Raw genomic sequence first — 12,043 nt, 5'->3', positions numbered from 1 at the left:
AACATTGGCCAAAATCCAGCTGCATTGTTCATATGGTGTCTGCTATGGTTTAGATATGTTTTGCTTGTCCCTACCAAAACTCAGGTTGATTCCTAATGTGCTGGTGTTGGAAGGTGAGGCTTGGTGGGAGGTGTATGGGTCACAGGGGCAGGTCCCTTATGAACGACTTGGTGCCCTTCTCCAGGTAACCAGAGAGTTCTTGCTCAGGGGAGACTGAAATAGTTGTAGGAATAATTTGGTTCCCACAGAGTGCATTGTTATTAAGCCAGGATGCCCCTCAGGTTTTGTCTTTTTGCATGTGTGTCCACTTCCCGGAACTTTGACCTTCTGTCACATCATGGTACAGCACAAAAAAACAGAAGCTGGGCAGACACTGGTGTTGTGCTTCTTGAACCTCCTGGCCTGCAGAACTGTGAGCAAAACAAATCTTTTCTTTATAAATTACCCAGCCTCAGTCAGGTGTTCAGTTATAGCAACACGAAATGGACTAACACAGTATTCTCTCAGCCAAAATTTGGTTCTTAGGGTTTGAATCTTTTCCTCCTTCAAATAAACACATGGTTACTTATAAAGTTTTTCCTGTATAATTTAAATTTTGTTCTACTCTTTTTCACTTTTGGGGCAAAATAGTGACTGTAAGGGCACTGTCTAGATGCATTTGAGGGAGATTTCTATTTTTAAGCTTCTTAGAAAAATTACCTCTGTTCTTTTGGAATCATCTTAAGGGATTTATCATAGTAATTTTATTATATAGAGTTAAAATACACACTTGGATGATTTAGCACTTAATAAAATATAGTACCAAAATAGACTTACACATTTCCCTCAATATAAATATATTCTCCCTAAGAGTCCCCAATTTCTTGCCATTTTTTCTCTCATCAACCCCCCTTGAAGGTATTGAATTTTTACAAATAAATTAACTGTGCATAAGAAAGTTCTCCCTGTTTTAATCCCAGTCCCTGGGCCAAAACTCCTTTAAAATATAAATTGCCTTAGGTTCTTTGGGTTTTACATTCACATCAAAGACTTCTCTCTAAATCTGTATCAATAATCACACTGAGTGAACTACATTGTTCTCAGTTCTTCATCCACAGGAGAAAGGGGAACTTAGTTGATTCTGTCTGTCATTGACTTCATGTCTAGAAGTAATCGGAACGAGTACCCAAGTCTGATCCCAGACCACACATGAGGGACAATATTTTTGCATTTGGTCACAATCTTCTGCCATTATTCTTTTTGATTTTTTTTTTTGAATTATTATTGAATGTGGTGGCAGATGGCATGTCTGTCAGTGAAATCAAAGGCATATGGCAAGCTGCTTTCAATAGTGCCACGCCACCTTAGTTGCAGTACTTATATTTCAGAAGAAAAAATAGTTTAGCTTTTGATACCAAGCTTTGGATGTAGTCATAATGAATACATAATTCTCCAAAACCATACATTTTGAAATTTTTAAATGATTATGTAGGAATCTCCTCTTGAGGGTGGTGAGCAGTCAAGTTCTGAAATGTAGAAAGTGGCTTTTAGGTGGATTAGACAATTCTAAGAAAGAGGCAAAAGAGAAATATTTTCTTTTCTTTTTAGAAAAAAAGTCATATTAATAGATTTTATAGCTTAAGAGAAGATATTAAATTTTCAAAAACATTTTATCTACTTTGATTAAGAAAACAATGCATTCATTTTATCATTTCATCTTCTCTTATTTGTTCATTAAATTATATACAGGGGCTAGAAACTAGGGGTTGAAACTTCCTTAAGTTATTTGTATACTTCATTAATTCAATTCAGATAATTCACTTCAGAGTATTAGTGGCTAAGTAAAACCAGAATGACAATGGTAACAATAAAAATTCTAAGGAAAGAATTTATATTCAGTATTTTTTTCCTATAGTACAATAAACCTGTGTCTTCCCCTACCAGATTCAGATTTAATGTTACCTCACATTATCATATCTCTCTGGAGTCCACATTTTTTCCATGCAGAAAACCAGCACCATGCAACAGGGACAGCTGCTGTGATAGCAACCCTGTAATTGTCCCAGGCTGACCTCTCAGGGGAGTAAGAAAGGAGGGATGGAGGAAGGAAACAACACCAACACTCAGAGAGACTCCCATTCTTATGACTATCTCAAGACTTAAAATCTGGGCAGTGCCCATGTCTGAGTTCAGTGGTGATATTTGCTATTTTATTAAGTGAAAAGAATGTTGTAATTGTCTTTCCTCTACAGATACATATTTTTTATTGTTTAATGAAATTATTATTTGCTAACAAGTCTTTTGGCTTTTGTAGAACAAATCTCTCAATTCAAGCTGTTACATCATGACCAGTTCCCATAAGACAGATTGTTAATCATTTCTTTTCCTCCGCTTCAAATTCAACAAACCCATCAGAAATTACTAGATATTATAACATTATCCCTTTTATTCCTTTATTTCAAACAGAATTTTATTATTCTCTTAGATTTCCCTTCTTTTATGAAGTGCCATCCACCGCATATGCATTCATTTCCTTTCATATTCACTATATTATCTTTATGCATCACAATTGTGATGATGCTGTCACTCAGAAAAGGCAACTTCATGGAAATTATACGTCAGGTGCCACCTCTCGTAGTACTATAAGGCTGTTTATGTATATCTCCTCCCACCCACTGTTTGTGGTACTGTTTAGATGTGGTAGGGGGTCTGCAAAAATCACCTTTATTTAGGATGAAATGCTTACTGCTCTGAAATTTTTGACTGCTGGAAAAAACCCAGAATTCTTCTTATACAGCATGATGCCTCTGATACCTGATATGTCTCCCCTGCCCATGTTTTGGCAGGTAGAGGATTAGAGTAGAATTACTCACACTGACATTCTGTATTGTTCTAATAAATCCCAATGTACAAGTAGCATGTAGTGATACATTTTAATAAACAAATATAAAAAGGGCTATTTGGAATCTACTTAATATTTATATAACATCATGGTTAAAAGCACATAGTCTGGAGCCAATTGCTGGGTTAAATCATGGTTCCTTTGTTTATCAGCTTTTTGACCTTGGGCAAGTTACTTGAACTCCCTCTGTCTCAGTTTCCTTCCCTGTAGAATGGGAATAATAACAACAATTTCCTCAAAGAGTTACTAGAAATACTTAGTGAGTTAATGCATATAAAGTGCTCAGAGCAATGCCCAGCATATGATAAACACTATATAAAAGTTGGCTATTTGCCTTTTAAGTACAAAAGGTAGAAAAATGTTAATCAATGCTTATGGATCATCATTATATTATAAATGTTTTGTGGGCCCTATGTAATTAATCTTCCATTGGGCAAATCACATAGCCTCTCTGATCCTTAGTTTTCTTATCTGTTTCATGGGGATAATAGTTATTTTAGATGAATTTTTGTAGATATGAGAAACAAAGTAATTTTTTGGACTCAAAGTAACAAAGAAACAAAGTAAAGTTTTAAAAGCTGGTTCCTGACACAAAGTAGGTGCGCAATAAATGTATTAGTAGTGCTATTACTCATATTTGCTAAGTTCAATGCATTCTGATGCATGGGGAACTGGTTTTAGAAGAAAAAATATATGTGGAAGCATTCTTTCTCTATTTCCATTGAAAGCAGACTTATGAGGGACATATTTAGAAAAATGCAGAAATATGGAGCAACTGATTAAGCTAATGTTGTACCTCTTTATCAATCTGTTCTGGCTAAGCATGGGGGAAGCTCAGGCCAAATTCCTTAGCTCAAAATTCAAACTAGTGCCAAGGGAGCCATCATCCCTGATGTGGGCTAAGAGTGGTTAATGTTGATTCACATATGGTTTTCTTTTTAGTAAATGAGATTATTCCATTGAAACTGCTGTGTTCCCAAGGTCAATGAGAACTTTGCTCTTCTGCAGGTGTGCCTGTTCTTAGAGAGGTGGGTTTCAGATGCTTTAAACTAGTTGGATTTCAAGCCTTGATTTGGAAGAAAAATAAAATTACATGAATAAACTGCTTGCTCTCAATTTTAATATTTAAGGAATTTAAAAGTGCAAATATACAGTTTTATTACCATTGTTCTGGTAATAAATAAAACAAATATACAGCTTTATTACCATTGTTCTGTATCTTTAAAAATGAAGATAAATATAGCATATTCATCTAAAAATACTAGTATTCTAAATAGCAGTGCCCAATTGTAGGGGTTTAAATGAATGGGATTTTGTGGGATTTTAATTTTAAAGGTCTTTTTTATTCTGAGTTATCTGAATTTTTCCACACATTGCTTTGCCTTTTATTTTGTGTTGTTTAGTCTATAAATGGACGCTATTAAGAATTCCTAAGAAGACAATCTGCAGATTACAGTTGTACCTGAGTGCTCTTAGTCTTTGAAATACGTGGCTCTCAGAATTGGAGGTTCTATGGAAAAGGTATTGGTTAAGTCTTATTTTAAGTACATAGTGCCCTCAAAATTGCCTTAGGGAAATGGGAAATTGGGAAAATGGGAAATTGTAGCTAAATGTACCTTTATTTACAAAATATTTTTTTACGAAATTTTTCAAAATTTTTCCTTTGTAATGAGACTTTTGGGACACCCTGTATAATAAGAAATGAGATGGCTCTGTGTTAATAAATTAAAAATAAGAATTGTTGGAGTTGTTGATTATAAAGAAGGGTAGCTACTTGACAGTGAACAAATATTTAAGCAAACTTAAATATTTGAGGGTGTGGGCAAGGACTACACATCTGTTCTTCAGTTTTTTAGGAAGGTTTACATATTAATTTTTTGACTATAGGATTATTTTATTATGGTGGCATTTATAAGACTGTCTTGGTACAAGTTGTAAATTAGCTAGTAGGGGCTATGATTCAAGTATAAAGTAGTGAAAGAAGATAGAATTTTTTTAAATAGTTATTCAAATAGAGTGAAAGAAAAGGCATTACTTGGAGACATATACATAGTCACAAAACAATATGATATGCATATAATAAAGTTATACTGGAAGAAGAACTGCAAAATGGCTCTAGGATATCATATGAAGAAAAGTAATTGAATCTTTTATTTTTATTCTTTTTTTAGAGACAGGGTCTCACTCTGTCACCAAGGCTGGAGTGCAGTACTGCAGCTTTGAGTTTTGGTTCAAGTGAAGGGACCCTTGTGCCTCAGCATGCCAAGTAACTAGGACTACAGGCGTGCCCCACCATGCCCAGCTAATTTTATGAATTTTTTGTAGCAACCAGGTCTTGCTATGTTGCCCAGGCTGGCCTCAAGAAATCCTCCCCTTTCAGACTCCCGAAGTGCTGGGATTACAGATGTGAGCCACCGTGCCCAACTTAATTTTAATGGTTATACATATATCAGCATAGATATATAGACTGTGAGAATGCTAAAAGGAAAAGTGAACTTGAAATTTTGATACAAGTGGGTAAATTCATTCTTGCAAACATGACTGAGTCCAGTTGAATTATGATTCATGATTAGAATAGCAAAGAGAGGGGATTCTTTTTGAAGATAAATTAAAACTTCAAGGCAGAAATTTGTTTTCCCAAACACAGCTGTAATTGTGATGGCTTGTTTTTCTTCTTTTGGTCTCAATTAACAAATGAATATAATTTGGAAATTTTCCTCTCCAGAAAAAATACAGATAAGTAATCAGAAATAGATACACACACCTTTTTAGGTAACCAGTACTATACATTTGCAAATCCAGCATTTTGGTGTGATCTTTACAAAACAAATAAGTCTAAATTTCCTCTAGTCATTTGTCATATTCAAGTATTTAATCACATTGTATGTATACTTTTATATAAACTCTAAATTAAGAGTATTTGATCAGTCTAGAGTCTAAAACTTTTAGCTTATACTTAATGTTTTATGAAAGCTTCAAAACAAAAGAGCTTGGGATTTAATAAGATACACATAAAACCTTGCCTGCCCTGCTTCCTTCCCCTAGGGTTTCATTTTATGATATTTCTCACGGCTCCATCCCCTTGGTGTAAATGTCACATACCTATCTCTTCTCTGTAGTAGGGAGGAAAGCTTTGGCCAATCTCCTCTTTAAAAAGTTAAGATCAAAAAAGCCAAATTACCCATTTGCACATAAAAATGTAAGCTGAGACTTCACTTACATTTTTCAAATAGAAAGGAATAATCCATTGGTCAGGGAACTGTTTATTTTCACTACAAGTCATCTGCATTTGTTACAGGTGAAAATCAAATGGAAGTCTGGTCCTTTTCTCCTCTAATTTCTCTTTTTTCATCTATACTCCGATGCCAGTTACCTCTGAAGGAAACATTACCTTTAAGGAAGAGTGCTTTCTCTTTCTTTTTAAAGCAGGAGTTGGCATCTGGAGGCTTCAAGCTGCCAGGTGGACCCCATGTAGAACCACAGCTGTTCTTTCTGATAACTGGAAAAATAAAGAGCAAGAAGCAGCTAGGTATTTGGTGTCAGCAGGACATACATAATACACTGTTATCATTTTAATTACACAGGGCTACTGCTTTGTATTGTAATTGCAATATAATATTTTTTAAAAGTTCATGTCATTCAAAGAAAAATACCTAGCATGTCATTTTCAACAGCCCTAAAGATTACCAAAAAGAGAAATGCTTAGGCACATAAGCAAGAAGAGAGGGAGTAAAGCTGATTGCCATAGTTTCCAAAGCTGTCAATCCAATAGAGAGGTTAATAAAACAAGAAGTAAAAATAAAATTCTCTAGTTAATCTGCCATGTCATTCTTTTCATGATCACTTTTTATCAGAAGATATTTTTATCTGAATTTGCACCACCTAAATATATTTTTAAATTATAGAGTTTTAAAAAATATAATTATACTAGTAAGTTATCATTGCTTTGGCTTTATTTATGTATTCATTCCAAAGTCGATCATTATAGATAATTATAGTAGGTTATATAAAAGTCAAATTCAAAGAAAGTATTTCAAAATAGCATTTGACCAATTTATATGGATCAATCATGATATACATCTAGATTTCACTAAACCTTAATATATTTTTATAGTTAATCTAGGCTTAGGTAGCATTACCATAACAACATGAGCACACAGATGGCTGGTTTATCAGATTGTCTTAAGGCAATACTATGTTAATCAATATGATTACCAGTATGGATTAAGTAGAAGATTTTTAGATTCAGAGTTCATACAATGTCAAGATAGTTTACTGAGGAGAACATTTCATAATTTTTAAAGCATATTTCCATTACATTAGAATAAACATATGTTAGATTTAACTGTCATGCTTTTCATTATAAAATATTGAAGGAATATCTAAAATGTATTGGAAGACAGAGGAAATGTAGAATCAAATGCATCACCAGTTACTCTGTTTGCATTATAAGTATTTAATCAATTATTTTTGAGAGCCGTCTCTATGTTAGACATTACTTTCAGAAAGCTTACATTCTAGTGAAAGAAAACAAAGAATAAATGGTAAATATTTCAATAAGTATTATCAAGAAAACCAAAGTAAGATGGGGAGAAAAGTGATGAACTAGAGTATATTGTAATAGAGTTATTACAGATGAGGTCAGACCATATAAACAAAGATCTTAATTAAGATTGTCTCTCAGGATTGGGGCATGCAACTGTCTTGGACAATATGTTTCAAGTTAACTTGAAACAAGGTGAAATTCTCTTATTGGTAAGTTACTGTAAATATTTGTTTATTCAAATGACATTTATTGTGCACATTTTAAGTCTTAGGGACTAACTGCTCAACAGAAGGATTACAAAGATGAATAAGATATGATCAATGTCATTAAGAGATTCATGGAAAAATACAAAAAAGCTAATTATAATAAAAATTCTAATTACCATGGTGGAACTATGCACAGGACATTTAGCTGCCTACATTTTATCTTGATTATACTTGTAACAGTGATATGACTGTCAATTCTAATTTGTTTTTGATGAAGAATTACAGCATTAATTAATGTGGTTATATAGTCAGAGGGACTGGGTAAAAGTTTGGCTTTAATATTGTATTAGACAAGACTTTTCTTGTTGTGTTAATAGAAACCCAACTATATTTTAAACGAAAGGAGCATTTATTGGTTTTTTCTACTGGCAAGTCCAAGGGTTGGTATCAGCTTCAGCTATAGTTGGTTTCAGAGCATGTCATAGGATTTTCTTTATTTCCATCTTTCAGCTCTACTTTTCCCAACACTGGCTTCATTCATCAGCAGGCTGTGTTTGTGTAGGGACAAAAAAAGCCACCAGTACCCTAAATATAGGTGACATTTAACACTGTCTATCATGAAAGCAGAAAGATCATTTTCTTCCCAGCATCCACAGCTATTGTTTGACCTCTGGTCCTTGACCAATCACTGAGTCTACTCTGATTATCCATTCTGGTGATTCACCCACAATTATGGGGTTATGTCAGTGAAAAACAGGGCTGTCCATATAAATGATATACCTACCAGAATCCTGCCCAGTGTGGGACAGTAGGAAAATAGCTCTACTACCAGAAGAAAGAGAAAGAATATTATGCTGGTAAGGACAAAAAAAAAAAAGTCTACTACAGATAGATTGATTCTGTGACCTCGGTCAAATCATGTCACCTCTCTCCAATCCAGTACCATCATTCATTAAATCAACCTCATAGTGTTCAATTATATGAGGTAGGTTGTATACCAAGGAAAAACACATAAAGAAAAATACTTAATAAGTAACTAGATCATCATTATTACTAATGATAAACAAACATGGTTTGTAGCAAAGTTTGGATAGGGGAAACCAAAGTATCAAAAGGAGTGAGGGTAGCCTCCTCCCTTGCAATTAAAACTAAGTGGCAGGGCCAGCTTGAGTCTGGGTGCTTGTATGCTCCACTTAGATGGTCCTCCAATTTCAGCCTGAAAGATTTGAAAACTTTTTGCTACTTCTCAAATATACTAAGATAATTAAAATGTTGACAACTTCAGAAAAATGCTGATTCTTTCAGTAATATTCCTATTCAATTAAGCTGATCATTTAAATTAAACAGTAAATTTAAGTATATGCTTCTCTGCTAGGATGATATCAAATTATTTTCATTTTGAACCAAATATAAATGTGGTATTTTTATGTATACTGAATTGCCGCTTGGGCATATATGAATGCTAACCACTGTTCTAGGCCAGGGGTTGCAAACCACCAAATTTGACTCTCTTCTTGGCTTTCCGTGGGCCCCAGACCAAGAATGATTTATGTACCTTATCTGGCTATTTTCAGAAAAAGTTTGATGACCCCTGTTTTAAGATAAGCAGGATGACCCCTGTGTTGCTTTAGAATTTCATTCTCCTTTTTTTTCACAGTTCTTGTCCAGATTTTGATAAGCAGCTCAGTGTATGTTCCCTGGCCTATTCCAAGCTGTTGATACAAAAAGATATCTCTGAATAGGAAAGTGGAACTTTGCTCTAGATGTATTTTCTGCATGTTTTGTTAATTTTACCACTTGACGTGTTTTATTGTTTAGTGCTTTCTAGTAACTTTATGTGTGCCTTTTCTCTCCTAGGATCTCATTAGAGTTCTTTATTAGAGTTCCAACTCTACATTCCACCCTAGGATCCTCCATGTCACTGTGTCACTGTTATGGGCACTGAGGCATGTTGCCAATTGACTGACTGTGGACTTGCTCAAGTCAACACACCAGGCACCTTTAGCTGCAGTTAATTTTTCCTAGCAGCTTGTCACTCAGAACACCTTCAAGGAATATGTCACAGAACAGATCAGGAGAAGTAAAGAAGCCACTGTGTTAGTTTTGGGTCCTCCAAGAAGCAGACTCAAGAGGTTGGATTAGAGGGAAAATGGAGGAAAGCTGGGAGCAATTTCAAATCATGATGCAAGTTGGCCCCTGTGCAACGAGGGAAGGAAGGAAGGTTAGGCAGGAAAAGTTGTAGAGAGCAGTATAGTTTTAAGAAAGTTTTGACTAAGCCTATGAGTAGTTCCTGAGCCAAAGTTACCTGAAAGAGGAGTTTGAATCTCAAAAATGTGCCCGCCTTAGCATTTCTGCTGCAATCATTTATTGCCTTGGAGCAGCCCATAGGAAGCACGACCTCAGCCAACACAGTGGAGGATTTAGAATAAAGTAGCCGGGTTCTCTGATCCATCACGCTCACCGCAGTTGCAGCACGGCAAGGCACATTCTCAGGTCTTGTGCTACAGGGATACCGAATGATAAGGAAAAACAGGGCATACAGCTAAGGGCTGGGGAAGAAAACAAGCTCTGGTCGCAGAGATACATGTGAAAAAAAGGGAAGGAAATTGGAAGACCATATATCTCTCATCTAATGCTACCTCGGATTGAGTCTACCTAAGAACTGACTGCTGAGAAAGAAAGAATGAATGTATCCCCTCCTTGTCACTCACAGAGTTGGGGCAGCCATACAAGGCAGCCAGTTGGAGTATGGCATGGACCAAAGGGGCAGAAGAAGTCTGGCTAACACATGTGTCAGAAAACTCTACCTTTCCATCCCATACCTAGAGAGGTGGGCTGGTGAGCAGTCTACTACTTGTGCTTTGAAGTCTAGGCTTGACTTTTACAATTTTCTTCTCATAGGCATTTCCATTTCTAACTTGTCTCTAAGCCATCTGTTCAAGGTGCTGCTATACACATAATTTTTCTTGAGAGCTGGCTCAACAGGGAGAATGATGAGCGCCGCTGAACTGCAGCTCAGGGTAGGGACCCTTTTTCTAGAGTTTCCAGCAGTGATATATGGCCATAGGCAATTTCCAGATCTCCTCAAGATAGTTGAAGAATGATGTCTGGTCTCATTAAAAATAAATTCCTCCAATTGCTAGTGCTTTTATTTGATTACTTTCCTCAAACATGTTAATTAAGAGAAGAAGAGCTAGAGAAATGCTTTCTTAAAAGGATAATACATGTGAGATTTTGAACTTGTGATTTTTTTATTTTAAATATCTCTAAGGAAGCTTGACACTGACCTATACTTTTCAGATAAAGCAGAATCATTCGGTGTTCTATCAGCTCTGACTTTCTTCTCCTGTGTGTGTGTGTGTGTGTGTGTATGTCTATATACTGTCTTTCTCAAGGGGTAAGAAATTTAGCTGTTATGCCTACTGTTTGTTTGAAACCAACTTAAGAGGTAATAAAGGTGAAAAGTAGTTATCTTTTTAGTGTTCTTTCATCTAGTTTGTAAAGATGGAGGTGTGAAGAACCATGCAAATAAGCTATTTAGTCTTTTAGAACTTTATAAACTATGAAGATAAACTAACTTTCTGTTCTATTACATTTCCTAACTTCTTTTCACTATGTAGGCCCATCTAAGAGGTATATGTTTTCTCAGTTTTCCAATGAGCTATCGTTGGATTTTCTTTTGTGTGTATGTGGTGATGTAGCAATTTGGATTTATTAAGAAATGAATGAGAACACAAGCTCTATAACTTAAGGTTATGGACATTTTCTTTTCCAACTAATTTCTACTCCTTTTGGAAGCCTAGGACTATATCTTTCAGTGGGACATATGACATTCAGATGATCTCACTTGCATTTTTTTCTTTCCTTCTGGTCTTTTGATATATGAAGATGGTTTTAGAGTCATTTTTCAACTAATTTTTTCTTAAAGATTATGCCTTCTGTTTAATGACATTTCTATCCAATAGAATCATAGAATAAATTTCTAGCTCTGTACTTCTTTCAAGAGTGAAAGTGAGTCTTTAAAAAGAACTAACAAAATATAATTTCTGAGGGGAAAAACTTTTAAAGTGATTACTGTTCCATTTTCATTCTAGGACAATAACATTGTAAATATGTGTGTTTTTATGTTGCCCTCTGTTATCGGTGATTGTGGAAATCGTTTTATTGTCTAATTTAATATTCAAATTATTTTTATATGCAATACACTTTGGTGTTTGAGGTTATTATTCATGCCAACATATTGGTTAGAATAGAGAATCCTAACTTTAAAGAGTGAGGACTTTTACGAAAGAAGAAAATTCCAAAGCTCACACAAGGAAGAATTTCACACTGATCTCTCTTATATTGTATAAGCATTCTGTAATATGAAAAAGTTATAAATATATAATAGAATAATATTAATAAATATAT

General features: G+C 34.9%; 1 long non-coding RNA gene across 1 annotated transcript; it reads left to right on the top strand.

Annotated features, from left to right (window-relative positions):
• On the top strand, window positions 1-10,733 carry LOC142870884 (uncharacterized). The gene is made up of 3 exons (XR_012919208.1): window positions 1-113; window positions 3,824-3,909; window positions 9,491-10,733. It is a non-coding gene; the product is annotated as an uncharacterized LOC142870884 (long non-coding RNA).
• Window positions 10,734-12,043: the final 1,310 nt, after the last annotated feature.

The sequence above is a fragment of the Microcebus murinus genome, chromosome 5 (assembly GCF_040939455.1).
Source record: "Microcebus murinus isolate Inina chromosome 5, M.murinus_Inina_mat1.0, whole genome shotgun sequence".
Classification (NCBI taxonomy): domain Eukaryota; kingdom Metazoa; phylum Chordata; class Mammalia; order Primates; family Cheirogaleidae; genus Microcebus; species Microcebus murinus.
Note: the sequence above shows the minus strand (reverse complement) of the source record. Positions and strands in the feature narration are given on the sequence as shown.